Source organism: Leptodactylus fuscus, chromosome 7 (genome assembly GCF_031893055.1).
Source record: "Leptodactylus fuscus isolate aLepFus1 chromosome 7, aLepFus1.hap2, whole genome shotgun sequence".
In the NCBI taxonomy this organism is placed as follows: domain Eukaryota; kingdom Metazoa; phylum Chordata; class Amphibia; order Anura; family Leptodactylidae; genus Leptodactylus; species Leptodactylus fuscus.
Genome location: NC_134271.1, coordinates 55262920 through 55286096, shown reverse-complemented (window position 1 = coordinate 55286096; position 23177 = coordinate 55262920).

Here is a 23177-nt window from a genome sequence, read left to right as displayed (position 1 = left end):
AAATGAGGGTATTTATAACCCCAATATATTCTTTGAATTCCTAGTCAGACAATGGCACTATATACCAGTAGCAAAAATTGTGGGTGCACGTAACCCCAATATATTCTTTGAATTACCAGTCAGAAACTGGCACTATATGGCAGTAGCAAGAAATGAGGGTATTTGTAACCCCAATATATTCTTTAAATTACCAGTCAGACAATGGCACTATATACCAGTAGCAAGAAATGAGGGTATTTATAACCCCAATATATTCTTTGAATTCCCAGTCAGACAATGGCACTATATACCAGTAGCAAAAATTGTGGGTGCACGTAACCCCAATATATTCTTTGAATTACCAGTCAGAAACTGGCACTATATGGCAGTAGCAAGAAATGAGGGTATTTGTAACCCCAATATAGTCTTTGAATTCCCAGTCAGACAATGGCACTATATACCAGTAGCAAGAAATGAAGGTATTTATAACCCCAATATATTCTTTGAATTACCAGTCAGAAACTGGCACTATATGGCAGTAGCAAGAAATGAGGGTATTTGTAACCCCAATAAATTCTTTGAATTCCCAGTCAGACAATGGCACTATATACCAGTAGCAAGAAATGAGGGTATTTATAACCCCAATATATTCTTTGAATTCCCAGTCAGACAATGGCACTATATACCAGTAGCAAGAAATGAGGGTATTTATAACCCCAATATATTCTTTGAATTACCAGTCAGAAACTGGCACTATATGGCAGTAGCAAGAAATGAGGGTATTTGTAACCCCAATATATTCTTTGAATTACCAGTCAGACAATGGCACTATATACCAGTAGCAAGAAATGAGGGTATTTATAACCCCAATATATTCTTTGAATTCCCAGTCAGACAATGGCACTATATACCAGTAGCAAGAAATGAGGGTATTTATAACCCCAATATATTCTTTGAATTACCAGTCAGAAACTGGCACTATATGGCAGTAGCAAGAAATGAGGGGTATTTGTAACCCCAATATATTCTTTGAATTCCCAGTCAGACAATGGCACTATATACCAGTAGCAAGAAATGAGGGTATTTATAACCCCAATATATTCTTTGAATTCCCAGTCAGACAATGGCACTATATACCAGTAGCAAGAAATGAGGGTATTTATAACCCCAATATATTATTTGAATTACCAGTCAGAAACTGGCACTATATGGCAGTAGCAAGAAATGAGGGTATTTGTAACCCCAATATATTCTTTGAATTCCCAGTCAGACAATGGCACTATATACCAGTAGCAAGAAATGAGGGTATTTATAACCCCAATATATTCTTTGAATTCCAGTCAGACAATGGCACTATATACCAGTAGCAAAAATTGTGGGTGCACGTAACCCCAATATATTCTTTGAATTACCAGTCAGAAACTGGCACTATATGGCAGTAGCAAGAAATGAGGGTATTTGTAACCCTAATATATTCATTGAATTCCCAGTCAGACAATGGCACTATATACCAGTAGCAAGAAATGAGGGTATTTATAACCCCAATATATTCTTTGAATTCCCAGTCAGACAATGGCACTATATACCAGTAGCAAGAAATGAGGGTATTTATAACCCCAATATATTCTTTGAATTACCAGTCAGAAACTGGCACTATATGGCAGTAGCAAGAAATGAGGGTATTTGTAACCCCAATATATTCTTTGAATTCCCAGTCAGACAATGGCACTATATACCAGTAGCAAGAAATGAGGGTATTTATAACCCCAATATATTCTTTGAATTCCCAGTCAGACAATGGCACTATATACCAGTAGCAAAAATTGTGGGTGCACGTAACCCCAATATATTCTTTGAATTACCAGTCAGAAACTGGCACTATATGGCAGTAGCAAGAAATGAGGGTATTTGTAACCCTAATATATTCATTGAATTCCCAGTCAGACAATGGCACTATATACCAGTAGCAAGAAATGAGGGTATTTATAACCCCAATATATTCTTTGAATTCCCAGTCAGACAATGGCACTATATACCAGTAGCAAGAAATGAGGGTATTTTTAACCCCAATATATTCATTGAATTACCAGTCAGAAACTGGCACTATATGGCAGTAGCAAGAAATGAGGGTATTTGTAACCCCAATATATTCTTTGAATTCCCAGTCAGACAATGGCACTATATACCAGTAGCAAGAAATGAGGGTATTTATAACCCCAATATATTCTTTGAATTCCCAGTCAGACAATGGCACTATATACCAGTAGCAAAAATTGTGGGTGCACGTAACCCCAATATATTCTTTGAATTACCAGTCAGAAACTGGCACTATATGGCAGTAGCAAGAAATGAGGGTATTTGTAACCCCAATATATTCTTTGAATTACCAGTCAGACAATGGCACTATATACCAGTAGCAAGAAATGAGGGTATTTATAACCCCAATATATTCTTTGAATTCCCAGTCAGACAATGGCACTATATACCAGTAGCAAGAAATGAGGGTATTTATAACCCCAATATATTCTTTGAATTACCAGTCAGAAACTGGCACTATATGGCAGTAGCAAGAAATGAGGGTATTTGTAACCCCAATATATTCTTTGAATTCCCAGTCAGACAATCGCACTATATACCAGTAGCAAGAAATGAGGGTATTTATAACCCCAATATATTCTTTGAATTCCCAGTCAGACAATGGCACTATATACCAGTAGCAAGAAATGAGGGTATTTATAACCCCAATATATTATTTGAATTACCAGTCAGAAACTGGCACTATATGGCAATAGCAAGAAATGAGGGTATTTGTAACCCCAATATATTCTTTGAATTCCCAGTCAGACAATGGCACTATATAACAGTAGCAAGAAATGAGGGTATTTATAACCCCAATATATTCTTTGAATTCCCAGTCAGACAATGGCACTATATACCAGTAGCAAAAATTGTGGGTGCACGTAACCCCAATATATTCTTTGAATTACCAGTCAGAAACTGGCACTATATGGCAGTAGCAAGAAATGAGGGTATTTGTAACCCTAATATATTCTTTGAATTCCCAGTCAGACAATGGCACTATATACCAGTAGCAAGAAATGAGGGTATTTATAACCCCAATATATTCTTTGAATTCCCAGTCAGACAATGGCACTATATACCAGTAGCAAGAAATGAGGGTATTTTTAACCCCAATATATTCATTGAATTACCAGTCAGAAACTGGCACTATATGGCAGTAGCAAGAAATGAGGGTATTTGTAACCCCAATATATTCTTTGAATTCCCAGTCAGACAATGGCACTATATACCAGTAGCAAGAAATGAGGGTATTTATAACCCCAATATATTCTTTGAATTCCCAGTCAGACAATGGCACTATATACCAGTAGCAAAAATTGTGGGTGCACGTAACCCCAATATATTCTTTGAATTACCAGTCAGAAACTGGCCCTATATGGCAGTAGCAAGAAATGAGGGTATTTGTAACCCCAATATATTCTTTGAATTCCCAGTCAGACAATGGCACTATATACCAGTAGCAAGAAATGAGGGTATTTATAACCCCAATATATTCTTTGAATTCCCAGTCAGACAATAGCACTATACACCAGTAGCAAGAAATGAGGGTATTTATAACCCCAATATATTCTTTGAATTACCAGTCAGAAACTGGCACTATATGGCAGTAGCAAGAAATGAGGGTATTTGTAACCCCAATATATTCTTTGAATTCCCAGTCAGACAATGGCACTATATACCAGTAGCAAGAAATGAGGGTATTTATAACCCCAATATATTCTCTGAATTCCCAGTCAGACAATGGCACTATATACCAGTAGCAAAAATTGTGGGTGCACGAAACCCCAATATATTCTTTGAATTACCAGTCAGAAACTGGCACTATATGGCAGTAGCAAGAAATGAGGGTATTTGTAACCCCAATATATTCTTTGAATTACATGTCAGACAATGGCACTATATACCAGTAGCAAGAAATGAGGGTATTTATAACCCCAATATATTCTTTGAATTCCCAGTCAGACAATGGCACTATATACCAGTAGCAAGAAATGAGGGTATTTATAACCCCAATATATTCTTTGAATTACCAGTCAGAAACTGGCACTATATGGCAGTAGCAAGAAATGAGGGTATTTGTAACCCCAATATATTCTTTGAATTCCCAGTCAGACAATGGCACTATATACCAGTAGCAAGAAATGAGGGTATTTATAACCCCAATATATTCTTTGAATTCCCAGTCAGAAACTGGCACTATATGGCAGTAGCAAGAAATGAGGGTATTTGTAACCCCAATATATTCTTTGAATTCCCAGTCAGACAATGGCACTATATACCAGTAGCAAGAAATGAGGGTATTTATAACCCCAATATATTCTTTGAATTCCCAGTCAGACAATGGCACTATATACCAGTAGCAAAAATTGTGGGTGCACGTAACCCCAATATATTCTTTGAATTACCAGTCAGAAACTGGCACTATATGGCAGTAGCAAGAAATGAGGGTATTTGTAACCCCAATATATTCTTTGAATTCCCAGTCAGACAATGGCACTATATACCAGTAGCAAGAAATGAGGGTATTTATAACCCCAATATATTCTTTGAATTCCCAGTCAGACAATGGCACTATATACCAGTAGCAAGAAATGAGGGTATTTATAACCCCAATATATTCTTTGAATTACCAGTCAGAAACTGGCACTATATGGCAGTAGCAAGAAATGAGGGTATTTGTAACCCCAATATATTCTTTGAATTCCCAGTCAGACAATGGCACTATATACCAGTAGCAAGAAATGAGGGTATTTATAACCCCAATATATTCTTTGAATTCCCAGTCAGACAATGGCACTATATACCAGTAGCAAGAAATGAGGGTATTTATAACCCCAATATATTATTTGAATTACCAGTCAGAAACTGGCACTATATGGCAGTAGCAAGAAATGAGGGTATTTGTAACCCCAATATATTCTTTGAATTCCCAGTCAGACAATGGCACTATATACCAGTAGCAAGAAATGAGGGTATTTATAACCCCAATATATTCTTTGAATTCCCAGTCAGACAATGGCACTATATACCAGTAGCAAGAAATGAGGGTATTTATAACCCCAATATATTCTTTGAATTACCAGTCAGAAACTGGCACTATATGGCAGTAGCAAGAAATGAGGGTATTTGTAACCCCAATATATTCTTTGAATTCCCAGTCAGACAATGGCACTATATACCAGTAGCAAGAAATGAGGGTATTTATAACCCCAATATATTCTTTGAATTCCCAGTCAGACAATGGCACTATATACCAGTAGCAAGAAATGAGGGTATTTATAACCCCAATATATTCTTTGAATTACCAGTCAGAAACTGGCACTATATGGCAGTAGCAAGAAATGAGGGTATTTGTAACCCCAATATATTCTTTGAATTCCCAGTCAGACAATGGCACTATATACCAGTAGCAAGAAATGAGGGTATTTATAACCCCAATATATTCTTTGAATTCCCAGTCAGACAATGGCACTATATACCAGTAGCAAGAAATGAGGGTATTTATAACCCCAATATATTCTTTGAATTACCAGTCAGAAACTGGCACTATATGGCAGTAGCAAGAAATGAGGGTATTTGTAACCCCAATATATTCTTTGAATTCCCAGTCAGACAATGGCACTATATACCAGTAGCAAGAAATGAGGGTATTTATAACCCCAATATATTCTTTGAATTCCCAGTCAGACAATGGCACTATATACCAGTAGCAAGAAATGAGGGTATTTATAACCCCAATATATTATTTGAATTACCAGTCAGAAACTGGCACTATAGGGCAGTAGCAAGAAATGAGGGTATTTGTAACCCCAATATATTCTTTGAATTCCCAGTCAGACAATGGCACTATATACCAGTAGCAAGAAATGAGGGTATTTATAACCCCAATATATTCTTTGAATTCCCAGTCAGACAATGGCACTATATACCAGTAGCAAGAAATGAGGGTATTTATAACCCCAATATATTCTTTGAATTACCAGTCAGAAACTGGCACTATATGGCAGTAGCAAGAAATGAGGGTATTTGTAACCCCAATATATTCTTTGAATTCCCAGTCAGACAATGGCACTATATACCAGTAGCAAGAAATGAGGGTATTTATAACCCCAATATATTCTTTGAATTCCCAGTCAGACAATGGCACTATATACCAGTAGCAAAAATTGTGGGTGCACGTAACCCCAATATATTCTTTGAAATACCAGTCAGAAACTGGCACTATATGGCAGTAGCAAGAAATGAGGGTATTTGTAACCCTAATATATTCTTTGAATTCCCAGTCAGACAATGGCACTATATACCAGTAGCAAGAAATGAGGGTATTTATAACCCCAATATATTCTTTGAATTCCCAGTCAGACAATGGCACTATATACCAGTAGCAAGAAATGAGGGTATTTTTAACCCCAATATATTCATTGAATTACCAGTCAGAAACTGGCACTATATGGCAGTAGCAAGAAATGAGGGTATTTGTAACCCCAATATATTCTTTGAATTCCCAGTCAGACAATGGCACTATATACCAGTAGCAAGAAATGAGGGTATTTATAACCCCAATATATTCTTTGAATTCCCAGTCAGACAATGGCACTATATACCAGTAGCAAAAATTGTGGGTGCACGTAACCCCAATATATTCTTTGAATTACCAGTCAGAAACTGGCACTATATGGCAGTAGCAAGAAATGAGGGTATTTGTAACCCCAATATATTCTTTGAATTACCAGTCAGACAATGGCACTATATACCAGTAGCAAGAAATGAGGGTATTTATAACCCCAATATATTCTTTGAATTCCCAGTCAGACAATGGCACTATATACCAGTAGCAAGAAATGAGGGTATTTATAACCCCAATATATTCTTTGAATTACCAGTCAGAAACTGGCACTATATGGCAGTAGCAAGAAATGAGGGTATTTGTAACCCCAATATATTCTTTGAATTCCCAGTCAGACAATGGCACTATATACCAGTAGCAAGAAATGAGGGTATTTATAACCCCAATATATTCTTTGAATTCCCAGTCAGACAATGGCACTATATACCAGTAGCAAGAAATGAGGGTATTTATAACCCCAATATATTCTTTGAATTACCAGTCAGAAACTGGCACTATATGGCAGTAGCAAGAAATGAGGGTATTTGTAACCCCAATATATTCTTTGAATTCCCAGTCAGACAATGGCACTATATACCAGTAGCAAGAAATGAGGGTATTTATAACCCCAATATATTCTTTGAATTCCCAGTCAGACAATGGCACTATATACCAGTAGCAAGAAATGAGGGTATTTATAACCCCAATATATTCTTTGAATTACCAGTCAGAAACTGGCACTATATGGCAGTAGCAAGAAATGAGGGTATTTGTAACCCCAATATATTCTTTGAATTCCCAGTCAGACAATGGCACTATATACCAGTAGCAAGAAATGAGGGTATTTATAACCCCAATATATTCTTTGAATTCCCAGTCAGACAATGGCACTATATACCAGTAGCAAGAAATGAGGGTATTTATAACCCCAATATATTCTTTGAATTACCAGTCAGAAACTGGCACTATATGGCAGTAGCAAGAAATGAGGGTATTTGTAACCCCAATATATTCTTTGAATTCCCAGTCAGACAATGGCACTATATACCAGTAGCAAGAAATGAGGGTATTTATAACCCCAATATATTCTTTGAATTCCCAGTCAGACAATGGCACTATATACCAGTAGCAAGAAATGAGGGTATTTATAACCCCAATATATTATTTGAATTACCAGTCAGAAACTGGCACTATATGGCAGTAGCAAGAAATGAGGGTATTTGTAACCCCAATATATTCTTTGAATTCCCAGTCAGACAATGGCACTATATACCAGTAGCAAGAAATGAGGGTATTTATAACCCCAATATATTCTTTGAATTCCCAGTCAGACAATGGCACTATATACCAGTAGCAAGAAATGAGGGTATTTATAACCCCAATATATTCTTTGAATTACCAGTCAGAAACTGGCACTATATGGCAGTAGCAAGAAATGAGGGTATTTGTAACCCCAATATATTCTTTGAATTCCCAGTCAGACAATGGCACTATATACCAGTAGCAAGAAATGAGGGTATTTATAACCCCAATATATTCTTTGAATTCCCAGTCAGACAATGGCACTATATACCAGTAGCAAAAATTGTGGGTGCACGTAACCCCAATATATTCTTTGAATTACCAGTCAAAAACTGGCACTATATGGCAGTAGCAAGAAATGAGGGTATTTATAACCCCAATATATTCTTTGAATTACCAGTCAGAAACTGGCACTATATGGCAGTAGCAAGAAATGAGGGTATTTGTAACCCCAATATATTCTTTGAATTCCCAGTCAGACAATGGCACTATATACCAGTAGCAAGAAATGAGGGTATTTATAACCCCAATATATTCTTTGAATTCCCAGTCAGACAATGGCACTATATACCAGTAGCAAAAATTGTGGGTGCACGTAACCCCAATATATTCTTTGAATTACCAGTCAGAAACTGGCACTATATGGCAGTAGCAAGAAATGAGGGTATTTGTAACCCTAATATATTCTTTGAATTCCCAGTCAGACAATGGCACTATATACCAGTAGCAAGAAATGAGGGTATTTATAACCCCAATATATTCTTTGAATTCCCAGTCAGACAATGGCACTATATACCAGTAGCAAGAAATGAGGGTATTTTTAACCCCAATATATTCATTGAATTACCAGTCAGAAACTGGCACTATATGGCAGTAGCAAGAAATGAGGGTATTTGTAACCCCAATATATTCTTTGAATTCCCAGTCAGACAATGGCACTATATACCAGTAGCAAGAAATGAGGGTATTTATAACCCCAATATATTCTTTGAATTCCCAGTCAGACAATGGCACTATATACCAGTAGCAAAAATTGTGGGTGCACGTAACCCCAATATATTCTTTGAATTACCAGTCAGAAACTGGCACTATATGGCAGTAGCAAGAAATGAGGGTATTTGTAACCCCAATATATTCTTTGAATTACCAGTCAGACAATGGCACTATATACCAGTAGCAAGAAATGAGGGTATTTATAACCCCAATATATTCTTTGAATTCCCAGTCAGACAATGGCACTATATACCAGTAGCAAGAAATGAGGGTATTTATAACCCCAATATATTCTTTGAATTACCAGTCAGAAACTGGCACTATATGGCAGTAGCAAGAAATGAGGGTATTTGTAACCCCAATATATTCTTTGAATTCCAAGTCAGACAATGGCACTATATACCAGTAGCAAGAAATGAGGGTATTTATAACCCCAATATATTCTTTGAATTCCCAGTCAGACAATGGCACTATATACCAGTAGCAAGAAATGAGGGTATTTATAACCCCAATATATTATTTGAATTACCAGTCAGAAACTGGCACTATATGGCAGTAGCAAGAAATGAGGGTATTTGTAACCCCAATATATTCTTTGAATTCCCAGTCAGACAATGGCACTATATACCAGTAGCAAGAAATGAGGGTATTTATAACCCCAATATATTCTTTGAATTCCCAGTCAGACAATGGCACTATATACCAGTAGCAAAAATTGTGGGTGCACGTAACCCCAATATATTCTTTGAATTACCAGTCAGAAACTGGCACTATATGGCAGTAGCAAGAAATGAGGGTATTTGTAACCCTAATATATTCTTTGAATTCCCAGTCAGACAATGGCACTATATACCAGTAGCAAGAAATGAGGGTATTTATAACCCCAATATATTCTTTGAATTCCCAGTCAGACAATGGCACTATATACCAGTAGCAAGAAATGAGGGTATTTTTAACCCCAATATATTCATTGAATTACCAGTCAGAAACTGGCACTATATGGCAGTAGCAAGAAATGAGGGTATTTGTAACCCCAATATATTCTTTGAATTCCCAGTCAGACAATGGCACTATATACCAGTAGCAAGAAATGAGGGTATTTATAACCCCAATATATTCTTTAAATTCCCAGTCAGACAATGGCACTATATACCAGTAGCAAAAATTGTGGGTGCACGTAACCCCAATATATTCTTTGAATTACCAGTCAGAAACTGGCACTATATGGCAGTAGCAAGAAATGAGGGTATTTGTAACCCCAATATATTCTTTGAATTCCCAGTCAGACAATGGCACTATATACCAGTAGCAAGAAATGAGGGTATTTATAACCCCAATATATTCTTTGAATTCCCAGTCAGACGATGGCACTATATACCAGTAGCAAGAAATGAGGGTATTTATAACCCCAATATATTCTTTGAATTACCAGTCAGAAATTGGCACTATATGGCAGTAGCAAGAAATGAGGGTATTTGTAACCCCAATATATTCTTTGAATTCCCAGTCAGACAATGGCACTATATACCAGTAGCAAGAAATGAGGGTATTTATAACCCCAATATATTCTTTGAATTACCAGTCAGAAACTGGCACTATATGGCAGTAGCAAGAAATGAGGGTATTTGTAACCCCAATATATTCTTTGAATTCCCAGTCAGACAATGGCACTATATACCAGTAGCAAGAAATGAGGGTATTTATAACCCCAATATATTCTTTGAATTCCCAGTCAGACAATGGCACTATATACCAGTAGCAAAAATTGTGGGTGCACGTAACCCCAATATATTCTTTGAATTACCAGTCAGAAACTGGCACTATATGGCAGTAGCAAGAAATGAGGGTATTTGTAACCCCAATATATTCTTTGAATTCCCAGTCAGACAATGGCACTATATACCAGTAGCAAGAAATGAGGGTATTTATAACCCCAATATATTCTTTGAATTCCCAGTCAGACAATGGCACTATATACCAGTAGCAAGAAATGAGGGTATTTATAACCCCAATATATTCTTTGAATTACCAGTGAGAAACTGGCACTATATGGCAGTAGCAAGAAATGAGGGTATTTGTAACCCCAATATATTCTTTGAATTCCCAGTCAGACAATGGCACTGTATACCAGTAGCAAGAAATGAGGGTATTTATAACCCCAATATATTCTTTGAATTCCTAGTCAGACAATGGCACTATATACCAGTAGCAAAAATTGTGGGTGCACGTAACCCCAATATATTCTTTGAATTACCAGTCAGAAACTGGCACTCTATGGCAGTAGCAAGAAATGAGGGTATTTGTAACCCCAATATATTCTTTGAATTCCCAGTCAGACAATGGCACTATATACCAGTAGCAAGAAATGAGGGTATTTATAACCCCAATATATTCTTTGAATTCCCAGTCAGACAATGGCACTATATACCAGTAGCAAGAAATGAGGGTATTTATAACCCCAATATATTCTTTGAATTACCAGTCAGAAACTGGCACTATATGGCAGTAGCAAGAAATGAGGGTATTTGTAACCCCAATATATTCTTTGAATTCCCAGTCAGACAATGGCACTATATACCAGTAGCAAGAAATGAAGGTATTTATAACCCCAATATATTCTTTGAATTACCAGTCAGAAACTGGCACTATATGGCAGTAGCAAGAAATGAGGGTATTTGTAACCCCAATATATTCTTTGAATTCCCAGTCAGACAATGGCACTATATACCAGTAGCAAGAAATGAGGGTATTTATAACCCCAATATATTCTTTGAATTCCCAGTCAGACAATGGCACTATATACCAGTAGCAAAAATTGTGGGTGCACGTAACCCCAATATATTCTTTGAATTACCAGTCAGAAACTGGCACTATATGGCAGTAGCAAGAAATGAGGGTATTTGTAACCCCAATATATTCTTTGAATTACCAGTCAGACAATGTCACTATATACCAGTAGCAAGAAATGAGGGTATTTATAACCCCAATATATTCTTTGAATTCCCAGTCAGACAATGGCACTATATACCAGTAGCAAGAAATGAGGGTATTTATAACCCCAATATATTCTTTGAATTACCAGTCAGAAACTGGCACTATATGGCAGTAGCAAGAAATGAGGGTATTTGTAACCCCAATATATTCTTTGAATTACCAGTCAGACAATGGCACTATATACCAGTAGCAAGAAATGAGGGTATTTATAACCCCAATATATTCTTTGAATTCCCAGTCAGACAATGGCACTATATACCAGTAGCAAGAAATGAGGGTATTTATAACCCCAATATATTCTTTGAATTACCAGTCAGAAACTGGCACTATATGGCAGTAGCAAGAAATGAGGGTATTTGTAACCCCAATATATTCTTTGAATTCCCAGTCAGACAATGGCACTATATACCAGTAGCAAGAAATGAGGGTATTTATAACCCCAATATATTCTTTGAATTCCCAGTCAGACAATGGCACTATATACCAGTAGCAAATATTGTGGGTGCACGTAACCCCAATATATTCTTTGAATTACCAGTCAGAAACTGGCACTATATGGCAGTAGCAAGAAATGAGGGTATTTGTAACCCTAATATATTCTTTGAATTCCCAGTCAGACAATGGCACTATATACCAGTAGCAAGAAATGAGGGTATTTATAACCCCAATATATTCTTTGAATTCCCAGTCAGACAATGGCACTATATACCAGTAGCAAGAAATGAGGGTATTTTTAACCCCAATATATTCATTGAATTACCAGTCAGAAACTGGCACTATATGGCAGTAGCAAGAAATGAGGGTATTTGTAACCCCAATATATTCTTTGAATTCCCAGTCAGACAATGGCACTATATACCAGTAGCAAGAAATGAGGGTATTTATAACCCCAATATATTCTTTGAATTCCCAGTCAGACAATGGCACTATATACCAGTAGCAAAATTGTGGGTGCACGTAACCCCAATATATTCTTTGAATTACCAGTCAGAAACTGGCACTATATGGCAGTAGCAAGAAATGAGGGTATTTGTAACCCCAATATATTCTTTGAATTACCAGTCAGACAATGGCACTATATACCAGTAGCAAGAAATGAGGGTATTTGTAACCCTAATATATTCTTTGAATTCCCAGTCAGACAATGGCACTATATACCAGTAGCAAGAAATGAGGGTATTTATAACCCCAATATATTCTTTGAATTACCAGTCAGAAACTGGCACTATATGGCAGTAGCAAGAAATGAGGGTATTTATAACCCCAATATATTATTTGAATTACCAGTCAGAAACTGGCACTATATGGCAGTAGCAAGAAATGAGGGTATTTGTAACCCCAATATATTCTTTGAATTCCCAGTCAGACAATGGCACTATATACCAGTAGCAAGAAATGAGGGTATTTATAACCCCAATATATTCTTTGAATTCCCAGTCAGACAATGGCACTATATACCAGTAGCAAAAATTGTGGGTGCACGTAACCCCAATATATTCTTTGAATTACCAGTCAGAAACTGGCACTATATGGCAGTAGCAAGAAATGAGGGTATTTGTAACCCCAATATATTCTTTGAATTCCCAGTCAGACAATGGCACTATATACCAGTAGCAAGAAATGAGGGTATTTATAACCCCAATATATTCTTTGAATTCCCAGTCAGACAATGGCACTATATACCAGTAGCAAGAAATGAGGGTATTTATAACCCCAATATATTCTTTGAATTACCAGTGAGAAACTGGCACTATATGGCAGTAGCAAGAAATGAGGGTATTTGTAACCCCAATATATTCTTTGAATTCCCAGTCAGACAATGGCACTGTATACCAGTAGCAAGAAATGAGGGTATTTATAACCCCAATATATTCTTTGAATTCCTAGTCAGACAATGGCACTATATACCAGTAGCAAAAATTGTGGGTGCACGTAACCCCAATATATCTTTGAATTACCAGTCAGAAACTGGCACTCTATGGCAGTAGCAAGAAATGAGGGTATTTGTAACCCCAATATATTCTTTGAATTCCCAGTCAGACAATGGCACTATATACCAGTAGCAAGAAATGAGGGTATTTATAACCCCAATATATTCTTTGAATTCCCAGTCAGACAATGGCACTATATACCAGTAGCAAGAAATGAGGGTATTTATAACCCCAATATATTCTTTGAATTACCAGTCAGAAACTGGCACTATATGGCAGTAGCAAGAAATGAGGGTATTTGTAACCCCAATATATTCTTTGAATTCCCAGTCAGACAATGGCACTAATAACCAGTAGCAAGAAATGAGGGTATTTATAACCCCAATATATTCTTTGAATTACCAGTCAGAAACTGGCACTATATGGCAGTAGCAAGAAATGAGGGTATTTGTAACCCCAATATATTCTTTGAATTCCCAGTCAGACAATGGCACTATATACCAGTAGCAAGAAATGAGGGTATTTATAACCCCAATATATTCTTTGAATTCCCAGTCAGACAATGGCACTATATACCAGTAGTCAAGAAATGAGGGTATTTATAACCCCAATATATTCTTTGAATTACCAGTCAGAAACTGGCACTATATGGCAGTAGCAAGAAATGAGGGTATTTGTAACCCCAATATATTCTTTGAATTCCCAGTCAGACAATGGCACTATATACCAGTAGCAAGAAATGAGGGTATTTATAACCCCAATATATTCTTTGAATTCCCAGTCAGACAATGGCACTATATACCAGTAGCAAGAAATGAGGGTATTTATAACCCCAATATATTCTTTGAATTACCAGTCAGAAACTGGCACTATATGGCAGTAGCAAGAAATGAGGGTATTTGTAACCCCAATATATTCTTTGAATTCCCAGTCAGACAATGGCACTATATACCAGTAGCAAGAAATGAGGGTATTTATAACCCCAATATATTCTTTGAATTCCCAGTCAGACAATGGCACTATATACCAGTAGCAAGAAATGAGGGTATTTATAACCCCAATATATTCTTTGAATTACCAGTCAGAAACTGGCACTATATGGCAGTAGCAAGAAATGAGGGTATTTGTAACCCTAATATATTCTTTGAATTCCCAGTCAGACAATGGCACTATATACCAGTAGCAAGAAATGAGGGTATTTATAACCCCAATATATTCTTTGAATTCCCAGTCAGACAATGGCACTATATACCAGTAGCAAGAAATGAGGGTATTTTTAACCCCAATATATTCATTGAATTACCAGTCAGAAACTGGCACTATATGGCAGTAGCAAGAAATGAGGGTATTTGTAACCCCAATATATTCTTTGAATTCCCAGTCAGACAATGGCACTATATACCAGTAGCAAGAAATGAGGGTATTTATAACCCCAATATATTCTTTGAATTACCAGTGAGAAACTGGCACTATATGGCAGTAGCAAGAAATGAGGGTATTTGTAACCCCAATATATTCTTTGAATTCCCAGTCAGACAATGGCACTGTATACCAGTAGCAAGAAATGAGGGTATTTATAACCCCAATATATTCTTTGAATTCCTAGTCAGACAATGGCACTATATACCAGTAGCAAAAATTGTGGGTGCACGTAACCCCAATATATTCTTTGAATTACCAGTCAGAAACTGGCACTCTATGGCAGTAGCAAGAAATGAGGGTATTTGTAACCCCAATATATTCTTTGAATTCCCAGTCAGACAATGGCACTATATACCAGTAGCAAGAAATGAGGGTATTTATAACCCCAATATATTCTTTGAATTCCCAGTCAGACAATGGCACTATATACCAGTAGCAAGAAATGAGGGTATTTATAACCCCAATATATTCTTTGAATTACCAGTCAGAAACTGGCACTATATGGCAGTAGCAAGAAATGAGGGTATTTGTAACCCCAATATATTCTTTGAATTCCCAGTCAGACAATGGCACTAATAACCAGTAGCAAGAAATGAGGGTATTTATAACCCCAATATATTCTTTGAATTACCAGTCAGAAACTGGCACTATATGGCAGTAGCAAGAAATGAGGGTATTTGTAACCCCAATATATTCTTTGAATTCCCAGTCAGACAATGGCACTATATACCAGTAGCAAGAAATGAGGGTATTTATAACCCCAATATATTCTTTGAATTCCCAGTCAGACAATGGCACTATATACCAGTAGCAAGAAATGAGGGTATTTATAACCCCAATATATTCTTTGAATTACCAGTCAGAAACTGGCACTATATGGCAGTAGCAAGAAATGAGGGTATTTGTAACCCCAATATATTCTTTGAATTCCCAGTCAGACAATGGCACTATATACCAGTAGCAAGAAATGAGGGTATTTATAACCCCAATATATTCTTTGAATTCCCAGTCAGACAATGGCACTATATACCAGTAGCAAGAAATGAGGGTATTTATAACCCCAATATATTATTTGAATTACCAGTCAGAAACTGGCACTATATGGCAGTAGCAAGAAATGAGGGTATTTGTAACCCCAATATATTCTTTGAATTCCCAGTCAGACAATGGCACTATATACCAGTAGCAAGAAATGAGGGTATTTATAACCCCAATATATTCTTTGAATTCCCAGTCAGACAATGGCACTATATACCAGTAGCAAGAAATGAGGGTATTTATAACCCCAATATATTCTTTGAATTACCAGTCAGAAACTGGCACTATATGGCAGTAGCAAGAAATGAGGGTATTTGTAACCCTAATATATTCTTTGAATTCCCAGTCAGACAATGGCACTATATACCAGTAGCAAGAAATGAGGGTATTTATAACCCCAATATATTCTTTGAATTCCCAGTCAGACAATGGCACTATATACCAGTAGCAAGAAATGAGGGTATTTTTAACCCCAATATATTCATTGAATTACCAGTCAGAAACTGTCACTATATGGCAGTAGCAAGAAATGAGGGTATTTGTAACCCCAATATATTCTTTGAATTCCCAGTCAGACAATGGCACTATATACCAGTAGCAAGAAATGAGGGTATTTATAACCCCAATATATTCTTTGAATTCCCAGTCAGACAATGGCACTATATACCAGTAGCAAAAATTGTGGGTGCACGTAACCCCAATATATTCTTTGAATTACCAGTCAGAAACTGGCACTATATGGCAGTAGCAAGAAATGAGGGTATTTGTAACCCCAATATATTCTTTGAATTACCAGTCAGACAATGGCACTATATACCAGTAGCAAGAAATGAGGGTATTTATAACCCCAATATATTCTTTGAATTCCCAGTCAGACAATGGCACTATATACCAGTAGCAAGAAATGAGGGTATTTATAACCCCAATATATTCTTTGAATTACCAGTCAGAAACTGGCACTATATGGCAGTAGCAAGAAATGAGGGTATTTGTAACCCCAATATATTCTTTGAATTCCCAGTCAGACAATGGCACTATATACCAGTAGCAAGAAATGAGGGTATTTATAACCCCAATATATTCTTTGAATTCCCAGTCAGACAATGGCACTATATACCAGTAGCAAGAAATGAGGGTATTTATAACCCCAATATATTATTTGAATTACCAGTCAGAAACTGGCACTATATGGCAGTAGCAAGAAATGAGGGTATTTGTAACCCCAATATATTCTTTGAATTCCCAGTCAGACAATGGCACTATATACCAGTAGCAAGAAATGAGGGTATTTATAACCCCAATATATTCTTTGAATTCCCAGTCAGACAATGGCACTATATACCAGTAGCAAAAATTGTGGGTGCACGTAACCCCAATATATTCTTTGAATTACCAGTCAGAAACTGGCACTATATGGCAGTAGCAAGAAATGAGGGTATTTGTAACCCTAATATATTCTTTGAATTCCCAGTCAGACAATGGCACTATATACCAGTAGCAAGAAATGAGGGTATTTATAACCCCAATATATTCTTTGAATTCCCAGTCAGACAATGGCACTATATACCAGTAGCAAGAAATGAGGGTATTTTTAACCCCAATATATTCATTGAATTACCAGTCAGAAACTGGCACTATATGGCAGTAGCAAGAAATGAGGGTATTTGTAACCCCAATATATTCTTTGAATTCCCAGTCAGACAATGGCACTATATACCAGTAGCAAGAAATGAGGGTATTTATAACCCCAATATATTCTTTGAATTCCCAGTCAGACAATGGCACTATATACCAGTAGCAAAAATTGTGGGTGCACGTAACCCCAATATATTCTTTGAATTACCAGTCAGAAACTGGCACTATATGGCAGTAGCAAGAAATGAGGGTATTTGTAACCCCAATATATTCTTTGAATTCCCAGTCAGACAATGGCACTATATACCAGTAGCAAGAAATGAGGGTATTTATAACCCCAATATATTCTTTGAATTCCCAGTCAGACAATGGCACTATATACCAGTAGCAAGAAATGAGGGTATTTATAACCCCAATATATTCTTTGAATTACCAGTCAGAAACTGGCACTATATGGCAGTAGCAAGAAATGAGGGTATTTGTAACCCCAATATATTCTTTGAATTCCCAGTCAGACAATGGCACTATATACCAGTAGCAAGAAATGAGGGTATTTATAACCCCAATATATTCTTTGAATTCCCAGTCAGACAATGGCACTATATACCAGTAGCAAAAATTGTGGGTGCACGAAACCCCAATATATTCTTTGAATTACCAGTCAGAAACTGGCACTATATGGCAGTAGCAAGAAATGAGGGTATTTGTAACCCCAATATATTCTTTGAATTACCAGTCAGACAATGGCACTATATACCAGTAGCAAGAAATGAGGGTATTTATAACCCCAATATATTCTTTGAATTCCCAGTCAGACAATGGCACTATATACCAGTAGCAAGAAATGAGGGTATTTATAACCCCAATATATTCTTTGAATTACCAGTCAGAAACTGGCACTATATGGCAGTAGCAAGAAATGAGGGTATTTGTAACCCCAATATATTCTTTGAATTCCCAGTCAGACAATGGCACTATATACCAGTAGCAAGAAATGAGGGTATTTATAACCCCAATATATTCTTTGAATTCCCAGTCAGACAATGGCACTATATACCAGTAGCAAAAATTGTGGGTGCACGTAACCCCAATATATTCTTTGAATTACCAGTCAGAAACTGGCACTATATGGCAGTAGCAAGAAATGAGGGTATTTGTAACCCCAATATATTCTTTGAATTACCAGTCAGACAATGGCACTATATACCAGTAGCAAGAAATGAGGGTATTTATAACCCCAATATATTCTTTGAATTCCCAGTCAGACAATGGCACTATATACCAGTAGCAAGAAATGAGGGTATTTATAACCCCAATATATTCTTTGAATTACCAGTCAGAAACTGGCACTATATGGCAGTAGCAAGAAATGAGGGTATTTGTAACCCCAATATATTCTTTGAATTCCCAGTCAGACAATGGCACTATATACCAGTAGCAAGAAATGAGGGTATTTATAACCCCAATATATTCTTTGAATTCCCAGTCAGACAATGGCACTATATACCAATAGCAAGAAATGAGGGTATTTATAACCCCAATATATTCTTTGAATTACCAGTCAGAAACTGGCACTATATGGCAGTAGCAAGAAATGAGGGTATTTGTAACCCCAATATATTCTTTGAATTCCCAGTCAGACAATGGCACTATATACCAGTAGCAAGAAATGAGGGTATTTATAACCCCAATATATTCTTTGAATTCCCAGTCAGACAATGACACTATATACCAGTAGCAAAAATTGTGGGTGCACGTAACCCCAATATATTCTTTGAATTACCAGTCAGAAACTGGCACTATATGGCAGTAGCAAGAAATGAGGGTATTTGTAACCCTAATATATTATTTGAATTCCCAGTCAGACAATGGCACTATATACCAGTAGCAAGAAATGAGGGTATTTATAACCCCAATATATTCTTTGAATTCCCAGTCAGACAATGGCACTATATACCCCAGTAGCAAGAAATGAGGGTATTTTTAACCCCAATATATTCATTGAATTACCAGTCAGAAACTGGCACTATATGGCAGTAGCAAGAAATGAGGGTATTTGTAACCCCAATATATTCTTTGAATTCCCAGTCAGACAATGGCACTATATACCAGTAGCAAGAAATGAGGGTATTTATAACCCCAATATATTCTTTGAATTCCCAGTCAGACAATGGCACTATATACCAGTAGCAAAAATTGTGGGTGCACGTAACCCCAATATATTCTTTGAATTACCAGTCAGAAACTGGCACTATATGGCAGTAGCAAGAAATGAGGGTATTTGTAACCCCAATATATTCTTTGAATTACCAGTCAGACAATGGCACTATATACCAGTAGCAAGAAATGAGGGTATTTATAACCCCAATATATTCTTTGAATTCCCAGTCAGACAATGGCACTATATACCAGTAGCAAGAAATGAGGGTATTTATAACCCCAATATATTATTTGAATTACCAGTCAGAAACTGGCACTATATGGCAGTAGCAAGAAATGAGGGTATTTGTAACCCCAATATATTCTTTGAATTCCCAGTCAGACAATGGCACTATATACCAGTAGCAAGAAATGAGGGTATTTATAACCCCAATATATTCTTTGAATTCCCAGTCAGACAATGGCACTATATACCAGTAGCAAGAAATGAGGGTATTTATAACCCCAATATATTCTTTGAATTACCAGTCAGAAACTGGCACTATATGGCAGTAGCAAGAAATGAGGGTATTTGTAACCCCAATATATTCTTTGAATTCCCAGTCAGACAATGGCACTATATGCCAGTAGCAAGAAATGAGGGTATTTATAACCCCAATATATTCTTTGAATTCCCAGTCAGACAATGGCACTATATACCAGTAGCAAAAATTGTGGGTGCACGTAACCCCAATATATTCTTTGAATTACCAGTCAGACACTGGCACTATATGGCAGTAGCAAGAAATGAGGGTATTTGTAACCCTAATATATTCTTTGAATTCCCAGTCAGACAATGGCACTATATACCAGTAGCAAGAAATGAGGGTATTTATAACCCCAATATATTCTTTGAATTCCCAGTCAGACAATGGCACTATATACCAGTAGCAAGAAATGAGGGTATTTTTAACCCCAATATATTCATTGAATTACCAGTCAGAAACTGGCACTATATGGCAGTAGCAAGAAATGAGGGTATTTGTAACCCCAATATATTCTTTGAATTCCCAGTCAGACAATGGCACTATATACCAGTAGCAAGAAATGAGGGTATTTATAACCCCAATATATTCTTTGAATTCCCAGTCAGACAATGGCACTATATACCAGTAGCAAAAATTGTGGGTGCACGTAACCCCAATATATTCTTTGAATTACCAGTCAGAAACTGGCACTATATGGCAGTAGCAAGAAATGAGGGTATTTGTAACCCCAATATATTCTTTGAATTCCCAGTCAGACAATGGCACTATATGCCAGTAGCAAGAAATGAGGGTATTTATAACCCCAATATATTCTTTGAATTCCCAGTCAGACAATGGCACTATATACCAGTAGCAAAAATTGTGGGTGCACGTAACCCCAATATATTCTTTGAATTACCAGTCAGACAATGGCACTATATACCAGTAGCAAGAAATGAGGGTATTTATAACCCCAATATATTCTTCGAATTCCCAGTCAGACAATGGCACTATATACCAGTAGCAAGAAATGAGGGTATTTATAACCCCAATATATTCTTTGAATTACCAGTCAGAAACTGGCACTATATGGCAGTAGCAAGAAATGAGGGTATTTGTAACCCCAATATATTCTTTGAATTCCCAGTCAGACAATGGCACTATATACCAGTAGCAAGAAATGAGGGTATTTATAACCCCAATATATTCTTTGAATTCCCAGTCAGACAATGGCACTATATACCAGTAGCAAGAAATGAGGGTATTTATAACCCCAATATATTATTTGAATTACCAGTCAGAAACTGGCACTATATGGCAGTAGCAAGAAATGAGGGTATTTGTAACCCCAATATATTCTTTGAATTCCCAGTCAGACAATGGCACTATATACCAGTAGCAAGAAATGAGGGTATTTATAACCCCAATATATTCTTTGAATTCCCAGTCAGACAATGGCACTATATACCAGTAGCAAAAATTGTGGGTGCATGTAACCCCAATATATTCTTTGAATTACCAGTCAGAAACTGGCACTATATGGCAGTAGCAAGAAATGAGGGTATTTGTAACCCTAATATATTCTTTGAATTCCCAGTCAGACAATGGCACTATATACCAGTAGCAAGAAATGAGGGTATTTATAACCCCAATATATTCTTTGAATTCCCAGTCAGACAATGGCACTATATACCAGTAGCAAGAAATGAGGGTATTTTTAACCCCAATATATTCATTGAATTACCAGTCAGAAACTGGCACTATATGGCAGTAGCAAGAAATGAGGGTATTTGTAACCCCAATATATTCTTTGAATTCCCAATCAGACAATGGCACTATATACCAGTAGCAAGAAATGAGGGTATTTATAACCCCAATATATTCTTTGAATTCCCAGTCAGACAATGGCACTATATACCAGTAGCAAAAATTGTGGGTGCACGTAACCCCAATATATTCTTTGAATTACCAGTCAGAAACTGGCACTATATGGCAGTAGCAAGAAATGAGGGTATTTGTAACCCCAATATATTCTTTGAATTCCCAGTCAGACAATGGCACTATATACCAGTAGCAAGAAATGAGGGTATTTATAACCCCAATATATTCTTTGAATTCCCAGTCAGACAATGGCACTATATACCAAATAACTCCCGCCCTGACAAGGGCAGTCCACAGCTGCCCCTATATGTCCCTGGTATATTACATATATAGATCCCTAGTCCCTACGCGTTTCCTGGCACCGTCTTGCGCCACTCATCAGGGGACTTTGAATTGCTAGGAAATATCCAAATACTACACTGTCTGCTCACAGTGGTGAGACTAGACTAGACTGACATAGTTAAGCACATCTAACTGACTACCACATGATGTCTATGATATAGCTATCATAGACATCATGTGGTAGTCAGTTAGCTGTGCTTAACTATGTCAGTCTAGTCTAGTCTCACCACTGTGAGCAGACAGTGTAGTATTTGGATATTTCCTAGCAATTCAAAGTCCCCTGATGAGTGGCGCAAGACGGTGCCA